The 12,500-nt window shown below is 35.3% G+C and overlaps 1 protein-coding gene across 1 annotated transcript in view; it reads left to right on the top strand.

Annotated features, from left to right (window-relative positions):
- Positions 1 to 12,500, top strand: part of LOC106877315 (cytosolic carboxypeptidase 6-like) — a 1,751,930-nt gene that overhangs the window by 237,303 nt on the left and 1,502,127 nt on the right. The window lies entirely within an intron of this gene.

Below are 12,500 nucleotides of genomic sequence, written 5' to 3'. Positions count from 1 at the left end.
ATGTTTACAATAATTGGTCATTGTAGCATAATAAAATCACACGGAACAAATAAACTTGAATTTTTGTCTCAGCATCAAGTTTAGCACCAGAGCTAATTGCTAAAATTGAAATAAGATTTTTAGTGAGTTGTTAAAGAATAAAATAATTATAATATTGTTAAAATGTATGGTTTGAAGGAAAGTGTTGTTGCTTGAATTAGGTGTCTATAAACATATTATGTAGTTTTTCTACCATTCAAAGTACTAGATATAATATTTTTAACACACACACACACACACACACGCACACATACATTCTGACTCTTACTCTCTCTCTCTCTCTCTTTCACACATTCTGACTCTCTCTGTCTCTCTCTGACTCTCTCTGTCACATTCTGACTCTCTCTCTCTCTCTCTTTCACACATTCTGACTCTCTCTCTCTCTCTCTTTCACACATTCTGACTCTCTCTCTTTCTCTTTCACACATTCTGACTCTCTCTCTTTCTCTTTCACACATTCTGACTCTCTCTCTCACACACATTCTGACTCTCTCTCTCTTTCATACATTCTGACTCTCTCTCTTTCAAACATTCTGACTCTCTCTTTTTCACACAGTCTGATTCTCTCTTTTTCACACAGTCTGACTATCTCTCTCTCTTTCTCTCTCTCTCTCTCTCTCTCTCTCTCTCTCTCTCACACACACACATTCTGACTCTCACCGTACTGCTTGCTTGAAGGACGCAACATTTGCCATCTTCAACTGTCTATACAGTCTTATAGGTTATTCATATTTCTGGCCCAAATATTGAGTCTTCAGACACATACAATAGGTTCTCCTTCCTTTTATAAATCTAACCTTTACCTTTATCTACATGAATCATATTTCACTTGTGCAGAATTGTTTGGCCATTACCTCATCAAGGGGTTACATCATTCATCAATCTGCTGCACAATTGCCTTCAACTTTTGAACTTTCATAATCTAGCAAACTGGTCGAAATTCTAATATTATTCTCACTTCCTTAGCATCAAATATACTTTAGCTCAAACATATATAACCTGGCTGAGTGAGTGATTTTTTTTTCCACAATCTACATCTGAAGCCTGAACTCCTCCAAGTGGATCACATGGATCTATACTATTTCTATAAACACAGATATATATATATATATATATATATATATATATATATATAAAATACACCATTTTGAGCGTGGCCTTTGCCAGTACCGCCTGACTGGCCTTTGTGCGGGTGACACGTAAAAGCACCCACTACACTCTCTGAGTGGTTGGCGTTAGGAAGGGCATCCAGCTGTAGAAACTCTGCCAAATCAGATTGGAGGCTGGTGTTGCCATCCGGTTTCAACAGTCCTCAGTCCAATCGTCCAACCCATGCTAGCATGGAAAGCGGACGTTAAACGATGATGATGATGATATATATATGTGTGTATGTATATGTATGTATGTATGTACATGTACATATATATATACAATGGGCTTCTTGCAGTTTCTGTCTACCAAATTCACTCACAAAACTTTGGTCAGGCTGAGACTATAGTAGAAAACATTTGCCTGCTTTCTCTTCAGCCATAAACAGTTGCTAATCTTATGCAATATATATCTACCTCATATTATATTACTGCTCACATATATTACTATATCATTGTATAATGAGTGGTTGGCGTTAGGAAGGGGATCCAGCTGTAGAAATTCTTCCAAATCAGATTGGAGCCTGGTGTAGCCATCTGGTTCACCATTCCTCAGTCAAATCGTCCAACCCATGCTAGCATGGAAAGCAGACGTTAAACGACGATGATGATGATGATGATGTTATACACACAAACATTCTAACTTCTCTCACAAAAAAAAAATCCAACAAAAACCAACCAGCTGACTAGTAACACTTCAATACTACTCTCTCTAACACATACACATACTTTGCGTTGTCTCTGTCTCTTGTATTACTACTATAACCATTCCTGTTTCCAGTTCAAGCAAGCTGTATATCCATATACCCACCTGATGCACTTGACTCATTCTCCTCTTCATCCTTGCTATGTCCTTTAGATTCTTTGCCGTTTTCTTTATCTCAAGAACTACAACTATCTAGAAATCCTTCATAGCTCATCTTTTCTTTATTTCCATCAACCTCAAGTATTTTGCAAACATAGTTTCCTTAGCTACGTAGGTTTGCAGCTGAGCTGGTCACTGGTTGACTGTTTCTGTTTTCCTGGGTGATGGTGACAGGGGTGAGTAACTGTGCAAGTTGGGTGGAATAAAAACTGCAAAATATTTTTTTTTGACACACCATTTTTGTCAACAATTTTTTTTACTGAACTATGTTTGACATTGACTGATAGACACATACCATGTGTGTGTGTGTGTGTATGCGTGCATGCATGTGCATGTGCATTTAAATATGTACATATACATAATATATATATGCACATCTCTGTATACACATGTATGTTTACCTCTATCTATGTATCTATGTATCTATCTATTTGTTTGTCTGTCTATCTATCTATTTATCTATCTATCTATCTCTCTCTCTATATATATGTATATCTGTCTATCTGTCTGTTTATCTGATTAATCTCTCCCGTCTCTCTTCCTTTCCATCTCATTCTTTCTCCAATTTGCCAATGTTTATACATATAAAGTAGCACAGTTTCTTGTTAAAAGTGAGGCTATGGTAAAATAATAACCATGCTTGCACCTTTCCAGAGATACATTTTAATTTTACCACTTTTGTAGCATTTTAATGATCAAGAAGAGATAGAATTAAAATAATGGTGAATAAAAAATAGTACTTAAATAGCCACTAGGATTAGGAATCTACCATTTGGATTAAGTTACTTAAAGTGATCAACTCTTACATTCTTTTTTCCATTCTGCTGGCTTAGCTTTCTGGTACAAAGTTTGCTGCCCAACCACATGCTTCTGGTTGGTGAACTGTTTTAAATGTGTAGTTTTATTTCAGACAGCCCCCGTATAGAAGTGGACCTAGTCTAAATTTTAAACACTAGATCCACTCCCATACTACATTTTCTATATTTTCCAAAATTTCAATTAATTGCAACAAGCAAAAATGCTAGTTCTAACATCTCTCTACTAACTGTCTGTGATTTTTTAAAACCCAAACGGGACTCTCCTCTACCTGATTAATGATGGACAACTGCATCCGAGATATTGCGAGCAGGAGAGTGAACCCCTACCACCTGTGTTGATCTCTTAGAGAGATTTTAGAACTAGCCTTTTTGCTTGTTGCAAAATCAGTGACTGTATGTCGCTTGAAATTATATATATCATGAGCAAAAGTGAGCTGCTACCATCTCTAGCAGATGAGGTGGTTAGTACTGAAGAGAGGCAGAAATAGTCCGAAACCAGGCCAGTCTGCCGGCCCCGTCTTTAGAAAGTGGTAGGGGTTCACTCTTCTGTTTGCAGTATCTCAGATGCAGCTGTGCATCATTAACCAGCTAGAGGAGATGTCCTCTTAGGGTTTTAAAAAATCACTGTAAAGTCCGTTTGAATGGACAGCTAGGTTGAAGTGGCTACAGACATTACTTTTTCAATAATTGATTTTGCTGGAGTTATTTTCTTTGCTTGTAGGTTTAGATGTAGAGTTTAAACAGCCACAGTGGGAGTTTTCTTTTACTTATTATATGGATAATCATTGTTAATCAAAATTTGCTGATGCACTATATTAAATGTATAAGACCTGAGAGCTTTTATTACATCAGCGAGGATAGTGCTAAATATTTAATTCCTTGATTAGTTCTAATTGTTTTCTCTGTCTTTGATCTTTTATAAAAATTGTTTCTTTGCTGCTCACTATTATTAATTTCATTCTCATTTGTTCATTTATTTAATCAATTTAAATGTCTGTGCAAAGCTGGTAAGCCATGATAGACTGATGAAGTTATATAAAAAAAACCTTATCGAAAGAATAAACATAAAGAAAAACAAAACAAACAAAAATGGAAAGAAGATAGGAGAAAGAAATACAGATAAATCGCAGTTAAATGTTACTGTGGTTAAGTTGTTTTGTAGCCTCCATGTATTGGAAGAACTTATTTATGGTAGGTGGATTTATGGAAAAAAATTGTTCCCCTAACTTCAGCTTTTTTTTTTTAAGACCATTTTTAAAATGTCTATTCTCTCAGACTGGTAAATTTTGCATTTGAACAAATAATGTTGTAAGTTTTCTAAATAGTTTCCACAAAAGCATGAATTCGATTCTATACAATCTATTTGTGATAGAAAACAGCCCAAAGGTCTATGGTCTGTTTAAAACCGACACAAACTTTGTTTGTTAACCTTGCTTAGTGTCTGCTATGCTTTATAAGCTGATAGATCAGGCTGGGATTGCTGGGGATTAAAATTCAGTAGTTTGTCTCTTGATTCTTCCTAATATTTTTTTCTGTCCTTGATTTACTTTGCTTTTGTTGAATGAGTCAAGATCTACTGTATATCAAAAGAAATGTTTCAAAAATTTGTAACTACTGAAATTTTATCATTTAAATTAATATCCAGGAGTGGCTGTGTGGTAAGTAGTTTGCTTAAAAACCACATGGTTCTGGGTTCAGTCCCACTGCGTGGCACCTTGGGCAAGTGTCTTCTACTATAGCCTCAGGCCGACCAAAGCTTTGTGAGTGGATTTGGTAGACGGAAACTGAAAGAAGCCCGTGGTATATATGTATATATATGTGTATGTATGTGTGAGTATATGTTTTTGTGTCTGTGTTTGTCCCCCCAACATTACTTGACAACCGATGCTGGTGTGTTTACGTACCTGTAACTTAGCGGTTCGGCAAAGAGAGACCAATAGAATAAGTAGTAGGCTTACAAAGAATAAGTCCTGGGCTCGATTTACTCGACTAAAAGGCGGTGCTCCAGCATGGCTGCATTCAAATGACTGAAACGAGTAAAAAGAGAGAGAGAGAGTATCCTACATTATCCAAACCATTCCATAGTAATATTAATATTTTTTTACATTTTCTCCATAACAAACATGGTTTAAATAGTTCTGTAAATATGATGTCATCAAATCTTGAAGTAGATGTGTTACGCACATCTCTTTCCTCGCATCAACCACTTAAGCACATGGTGCAAGAAATGCATTCTTATCAGCTATAGAGAAAACATCAAGTAGCTACATGCCTTTGCTTTAAGGCACAACTACAATTCAGTTTTGCTGACATCATTTGAACCTGTGAGTCAGTAGCCTGCCATATTGAACCTTAATCCCTTTTCTTTTCCTTCAATAAAAAGACAAAAAAAGGTAGATGATGATTTATTTACAAAATAAAGAAGCCTGGATTTTGTTAGTCAGAGATTGACTCAGTCAGCATGCTACCATCTCTGCTATGTTTGCCTTCTTTTAACTTGCTGCTGCTAGAAAAAAAATCTTTACTGCAATCAGTAAATAGTTTATTTTCCTGTAAACAGTTGTTAGATAGTGAAATCACCTTTTTATTACAGTGCTGAGAGATTTTCCTATTATTCAATGTTATCTGAAAGTCAGTTGAACAATCTAACACCATAATCTAGATATATTGATTCATCTGGCTGTGCTGTATTTTCTTTTTCCTTTCATTTCATCCACCAGAATGAATCCTCGTTGGTCTTTTCTAATCCTTTTACCAACAAGATTCCAAGCCAGTTGAGCGATCAAGTGAAGATTGGTGAATAGAATTTGAATTAATTTACAGTTATTGGGGAGGGGGTAGGTAGGTAGGGGATTTAAGTGTCAAATAAATAAATAAAGTAGAATACAATATTATTTTCTTTAACATGAACTATTGATTTTTTGTTTAGACTACATGGTGCTTTTTTTAATGAATGCATGGGTAAATTTGTCATGGAATTTAGTAAAATATGTAAATAAATTGAGGAATAACTACCTAAGATATTAACTTGATAAATGTGGTTACTTGAGATTATTTTGTGTTTCGGAAAAAATATACCTGGTGTTTATTTTAAGGTCACTTCATAGTGTAACCTCTATTTTGAGTTACAGCAGGATAATGTGTGCTGGAAATTGCTAGAAGTTTAGAGTGTGTTGCATTCAAATCATATTCTGAGATAAATTGGCTGCATCAGTTTTCTTATTTATTGAATTTTAACACATCCATACATACACACATACATACACACTCATACACACATACCACTACACACACACATCTACATATGATATATAATTCTCGTTGTTTACCATTGAATATGTTTGTTTTATCCGAGCTCTTAATTCTAAAACTGATTTAGATTTCTTGATTATATTGTAAAATATTTATTTCAAGCCATTTGCATCAGTTTAGAATAAATATATGTAAATTTGAGAGAAAAAGATACGTTTTTAATTTGATGGAAATAGTTGGTGCTGATAGGATATTTTTGTATTCCAACTAAAATGTATTTCTTCTTCCTCTATGATGTTTAACTACAGTTAAAGGTCTTGCGGGGGAAATAGAAAGGTTAGCCAGTGACGTTAAAGGCTATAACTTCAAAAGTGGGGTTAAGGATATGGGGGCAAGGAAAGCTGCTGGTTCATCATCAATAGTGGCTGAAGCACTGAAAATACCTTGTGGGGGTAGGTCATGTCTTAGTCACCTGCTCAGACAAACAGGTTGTACAAGAGTGTGTCCTTACCCAATGATTTGTCCTTGTAGCAGTTGATGAGAATATTGCTAAACATGGACGATACATTAGAGAGAGTAAATTACAGTAGCATCAATTTTTGGACAAGGTTATGAAGGTTATGGAAAGAGTTATAGCACAACAGATGAGAAAGTGTATTAGACTAGATGGAATGCATATTGATGCCATTTTCCTATCAAGACAAACTGCAGAAGTACTTAGCTCAACCTAGCATTTTTGAATTGGAAAAGGCTTTGAAAGGGTCCTGTACTCTGTAGGCTGGTGATCAGTAAAGGTATTAGGGGTAGATAAGTAGCTTGTAAATTCTTTGCAAAACATGTACAAAGATGTCGTCAGCAATGTGAAGGAATTTATTGTACAGGTTGGTGTACATCAGACCTCAGATCCCATCCCTACTTCTATTCATTATAGACCTCAATGCTATAACAGAGAAGTTTAAGATCAACTGTCCATGGGAACTTCTGTATGCTGAAGTTTAATCGATAGAAGATTTAGAGAAGAAGTTCCAAACAGGAAAGTAAAACTTAGAATCAGGAAACCTCAAAGTTAAATTTTGAAAAAACTGAAGTCTTGACAAGAAAAAAAAGGACAAAACTCCACTTCCATTAAGGAAGTGACCATGTTTGAAATGTAGGAAAGAAGTAGGTAGGAATTTGATTTGGTGTGCCCAATGTAAACTATAGATGCAAGAAATGTGGGATGAAAGGAAGGCTGACAGAAAAAGTATTTTGTATTTGGTAAATAAATGGGAGCAGTAAATAATAAGAATACACAAGAAGTACATTTCTATATGCTTACCTAAGTAATCTAATTAGCAATGGATGTGGATATTCCAAAAGAGTATAGTTAGAGTAAAAAGTGGATATAAAATGTTCAGAGAGCTATTAACTCTGCTGGTAAAGAGGTATATCTCTCTCAGAGTAAAAGACAGGTTGTATGATGCCTGCATACAAATGCAATGCATTATGGTCAAAAGACATGTGCATTACCGTTACACATCTCCTGGGTGTTTATGGATGGTAGAACACAAATGAATTGAGAGAAAAGCTGGATATAAGACGAATAAGATATAGTATGGAAAAAAAAAAGACTGCTGGTACATGTCAATGGTATAAAATGTGCTGAGTGCTCCAAGTGGTTGGAAACAGTGCAAATGAGAAATCTAACAAGAAATAGCATGAAGAAGGGAACATAAGTCTCAACAAACTGAACTTCTTGAACAACAAGACAAAGAATTATGAAAAGTGGTGAGATGTGATGCTAAAGAATATCTTTCCACCTATACATGTGTGGCAAAATGGACCTTAAATAATTGTGATCATGAGATTTGAATCCATTTATATTCATTGCAATCATGTTGCTTGTCTAATGAGAGATGATATTTGACCTGTCTATGTTCAGTCTTATAATCAACTTCCTTCATTTGTAGCTGGAGTGGTGAGCTGGCAGAATTTGTAGTATTTTTTGTAATACTGTATGTTTTGAGTTCAAATCCTTCCTACATCGTCTTTACCTGTCATCTTTATGAGCTTGATAAAATGAAGTACCAGTCTTGAACTTGGGGCAATGGTATTAACTAGCCCTCTCTCCTTATAACTGCTAGCTTTGTACCAAAATCAGATACCATTGTTACCCAGCATTCTCCCACTATTCCTCTCTCCTTGTCACTCATATTGACACCTACCACTCTCTTAACATCACTCTTTCTTTCTTACCATCACAAATCATTATGGTTCTCTCACTCACATTAATCTCTCCTTACTTCATTCCCCCTATACCTCTCTGTTTCTTTCCAATCACTTTTTCATTCCTTTCTCTTCTATCAACCTACCTTTTTTCTGTCAATCTCTCTTCACTCCATCACACCACTCACACTGTTTTTTATTCACTATACTTGTCAGCAGTCAACACCTAGCTGTCTGTTACTGTCTCTTTTCCACTACCCTCTCTTCTACCACCCTCTTACACCTGTTATATTGACCTCCCTCTCTCTCTTTTCTATTACCCTCTCTCCCTGGTTCATGTACCTTCACCATTCTTTTCTGTTCACTCTCTTGGGTCATGTTGCTTTGAGTAAATGGAGACAATGTAGAATAAAGAGGACACTAAGGACTATACAAGCTGTCTAGTGCTGGTGTCATCATAAACCATATGCAGTCATCATCATCATCATCATCATCTGTTTTCCAACCTGGCATGGGTTAGATGGCTTCAGGTTCCACAATCTGCTTTGGTTTCCTGTCTACAGCTGGATTCCCTTCTTAATGCTAACCACTTAGCAGAGTGTCCTAGGTACTTTTTACATGGTGCAATTACCAGTGCTTTTTATATGGCATAAGCTCTGGTGCTTTTCATGTAGCATCAACACTAGCATTTTTCATGTGGCCCCTTGGTTTTAGGACATCATTTCTGTTGTGGTAGGCAGGTCTTCTTGAGTATAGTAATGTACCACATATCTTGATCCTCTGTCATCTCTTTCATAAGGCTCAGCATTATGAGATTGGCCTTCATGATAAGGCTCAACATTTTGAGATCAGCCTTCATGATAAGGCTCAACATTTTGAGATTGGCCTTCATAATAAGGCTCAACATTTTGAGATCGGCCTTCATCATAAGGCTCGGCATTTTGTGATCAGCCTTCCTCATAAGGCTCAAGATTTTGAGATCAGCCTTCCTCATAAGGCTCAACATTTCGAGATTGACAGCGCTTTCTGTAAAGTGGTCAGTGTCAGAAAGGAAATCCAACCATAGAAAATAGATCAAAAATAGAAGATATGAACAAGAAGTCTCAGCCCCATCTTGGAGAGGCAGTGTAACTCAAAATAAAAACAGACATTTTGTTTTTGCTAGCAAATAAAACAGATATAAAATTATGTTGAATGCAAAATAATTAAAAGCAGAGGTCTTGTCTTTTCTTATATGATTGTGATAATATTAGTTCATCTCAATATTTTTCGTTTTCTGTCAGCTTGCTCTCTTTTTTTTTCTCTTGTTTCAGTCATTTGACTGCTGCTATGCTGGAGCACCGCCTTTTAGTTGAGTAAATCGACCCCAGGACTTGTTTGGAAGCCCAGTACTTATTCTATCAGTCTCTTTTGCCAAACCGCTAAGTTACGGGGACGTAAACACACGACCATCGGTTGTCAAGTGATGCTGGGGGGGGCGGGGACAAACACAGACACACAAACATATACACACATACATACATATATATATAGATATATACGACAGGCTTCTTTCAGTTTCCGTCTACCAAATCCACTCACAAGGCTTTGGTCAGCCCGAGGCTATAGCAGAAGACACTTGCCCAAGGTACCACGCAGTGGGACTGAACCTGGAACCATGTGGTTGGTAAGCAAGCTACTTAGCACACAGCCACTCCTGCGCCTTGTAAATCTTTTCACAACATATGTTTACTATGCATAATTTCAGGTATAATCCCTGGGTTTTATTTTATATTAGATTTGACTTTTTCTCGTAAGATATCAGTAATTTTTTTTTATTATACAGTTAGGTATGGCTGTGTAGTTAAGAATCTCACTTAGAATCACATGATTTCTGGTTTAGTTCCTTGTGTGGACCTTGGGTAGGAATTTTCTATAGCTCTGAGCTCACCAATGATTGTGAGTGAATTTGGTAGATGGAGACTGTGCTGATGCCTGTCATGTGCGTGTGTGTATGTGTTTGTGTTCATCTCATTTGGTTGATGGAGTCTGTGTGGAAGCCTGTCGTGTGTGTGCGTGTGTGCGTGTGTTTGTCCCATTCCCCACTGCTTGACAACTAGTGTTTATTATTTTACAGCCCTGTAACTTAGCAGTTCAGTAAAAGTGATCAATAGAGTATCAGACTTTAAAATAAGTACTAGTGGTACTTTGTTTGATTAAAATCTTCAGGGCAGTGTCCCAGTATGGCCACACACAGTCCAATGATTGAAACAAGGAAAATGTAAAAAAAAAAAATGTCTTTTTGTGGAAAGCTATGGTATAAGATTTCTAATTTTGAGAGGAATAAATAGGTATGTTTAAAATTCACACTGTTCAGCTTGAAGCTTGGTTATCTGATGCTGTTTATTGGACAGGAAACTCTTGTATTGATTTCATGTGATGCGAGAGGTAGATCGTTTGCCTGAATCAAAGTAACTCGATGGATTATGTTATGAATTAGGACTGCGTACAGAGAGTTAGGTCATCAAAGGGAATTATGGAGAATATTATGAATAACTGATTCTTGTAATTCATATATGTATAAAGTATAATAATTTAATTATATCAATGAATATAACAAAGACTTTTGATATGAATTCTATACGTCAGTGCTTCCAAAACAGCCTGGAGAAGCATTCATGAATTAGAAACATTTTCGCAACCATCATCGTCATCAACACCACAACCGTCATTGTCATCATCATCATTATTATTATCATCATCCTTTTCATTATCACCATTTCATCGAGTTAGTATGGCTTGTGAAAAACAGTTTGAAGCTGAATTCCAAATTTCCCAGAAAATATCAACACATTCTGATTCTATTGGTAGAGGTATGGTAGATGTGTTAAATTTGTAATACTCTTGAAGATTACTTTCAGGGATTACTGTTGGTTATTGTCAAGAATTTATCTGGAAAGTATTGAGTTAAAACACAGTGTCATCATTGGTTACTTTATATTAAAGTCACATTTCATTACATTCAGATATGCCGTAACTCCAATTAAACAACATGTAGAACCCATAAAAGTATTGTTTGATTTGTGTGTTTATATTCTTTGGGTAACCTATAACTTCTGACTGACATATTCCATCTAAATTCTGTCTCAGTTTGTGCCTAAATAAATAAATAAATAAATAAGTCTGAATGATGTTTCCATTAAGCAGAACTATAATAAATCTAGCGGGAAGCCAACTGATTTGCTGATGTGATTAAGGCTTTAAGCTGGAAGCCTCTGATTATCTCTTTCTCGTCAAATTTAGGAATTATTTTTGAAAAGTATTTACAAAATTTAATGTAAATTTTCTGTTATCTTCACGTAATTATTGTTAGAATTTGAGATTGACAAAAGCTGTGCATGGGCAACATGATATTTCAGCTTCATTGGCAAGAGAATTGGCATGCATTGTTCAAGAAATAGAGATGGTTTTCTCTGCATGAGCAGATAATTTTCCAAGCAATTGCAGAGCTACAAATTTGAACTGTTGACTCAGCACTAATTGTTAAAATCTGAATCTTCAGGTGAATGCTTTGAGAAATGAAGCACTCAATTCACACTAATACAGGACATAAAATATTGAAGTTTATAAATTTCTGAAGCATTAATTTATATCAGAAAGTGTCTTTTAATTTTAAAGATGATTAACCAAGTTGAATGCATATAATTATGTTATACTTAACAATGACATTGCTTACTGAGATTGCTTGAGGCTTGTTAATATTTAAATAGCTTAAGGTACAAATTAATATATTGTTGTAAATAATTCAATAATTTCAAGATAGAATACTTATAATATTTTGTTTTACTTGACAATTTTTAAAGCAGAATGTTTTGAAGGAAAATATTATGAATAACAGATTTTTCCTTTTAGAGAATAGACACTTGAATATTTGAAACTATTGAGAATAAATACAACTCAGTTTTTAGTTGATTAAATTTCTTAGATTGATATTAAGATAGACCATTATATTGAGATGTTATATAGGGACTCTAGAGATGATTAAAATTTTATGTTTAGAAAACTGTTTTATTATGAAATGAATCTTAAAAACAAAAGTTGAAATGTAAGAAAAGATTTCGACAATGTAATTATCTGTAAATTTTGGCTTCTTTGTAGGCAGAAGTATTAGAAAATTGAATATATAGTCTTGTC

Source organism: Octopus bimaculoides, chromosome 10 (assembly GCF_046866305.1).
Source record: "Octopus bimaculoides isolate indiv1 chromosome 10, ASM4686630v1, whole genome shotgun sequence".
Taxonomy (NCBI): Eukaryota; Metazoa; Mollusca; class Cephalopoda; order Octopoda; family Octopodidae; genus Octopus; species Octopus bimaculoides.
The sequence above is the reverse complement of the archived record's forward strand: the minus strand, read 5'-3'. Positions and strand labels throughout refer to the sequence as shown.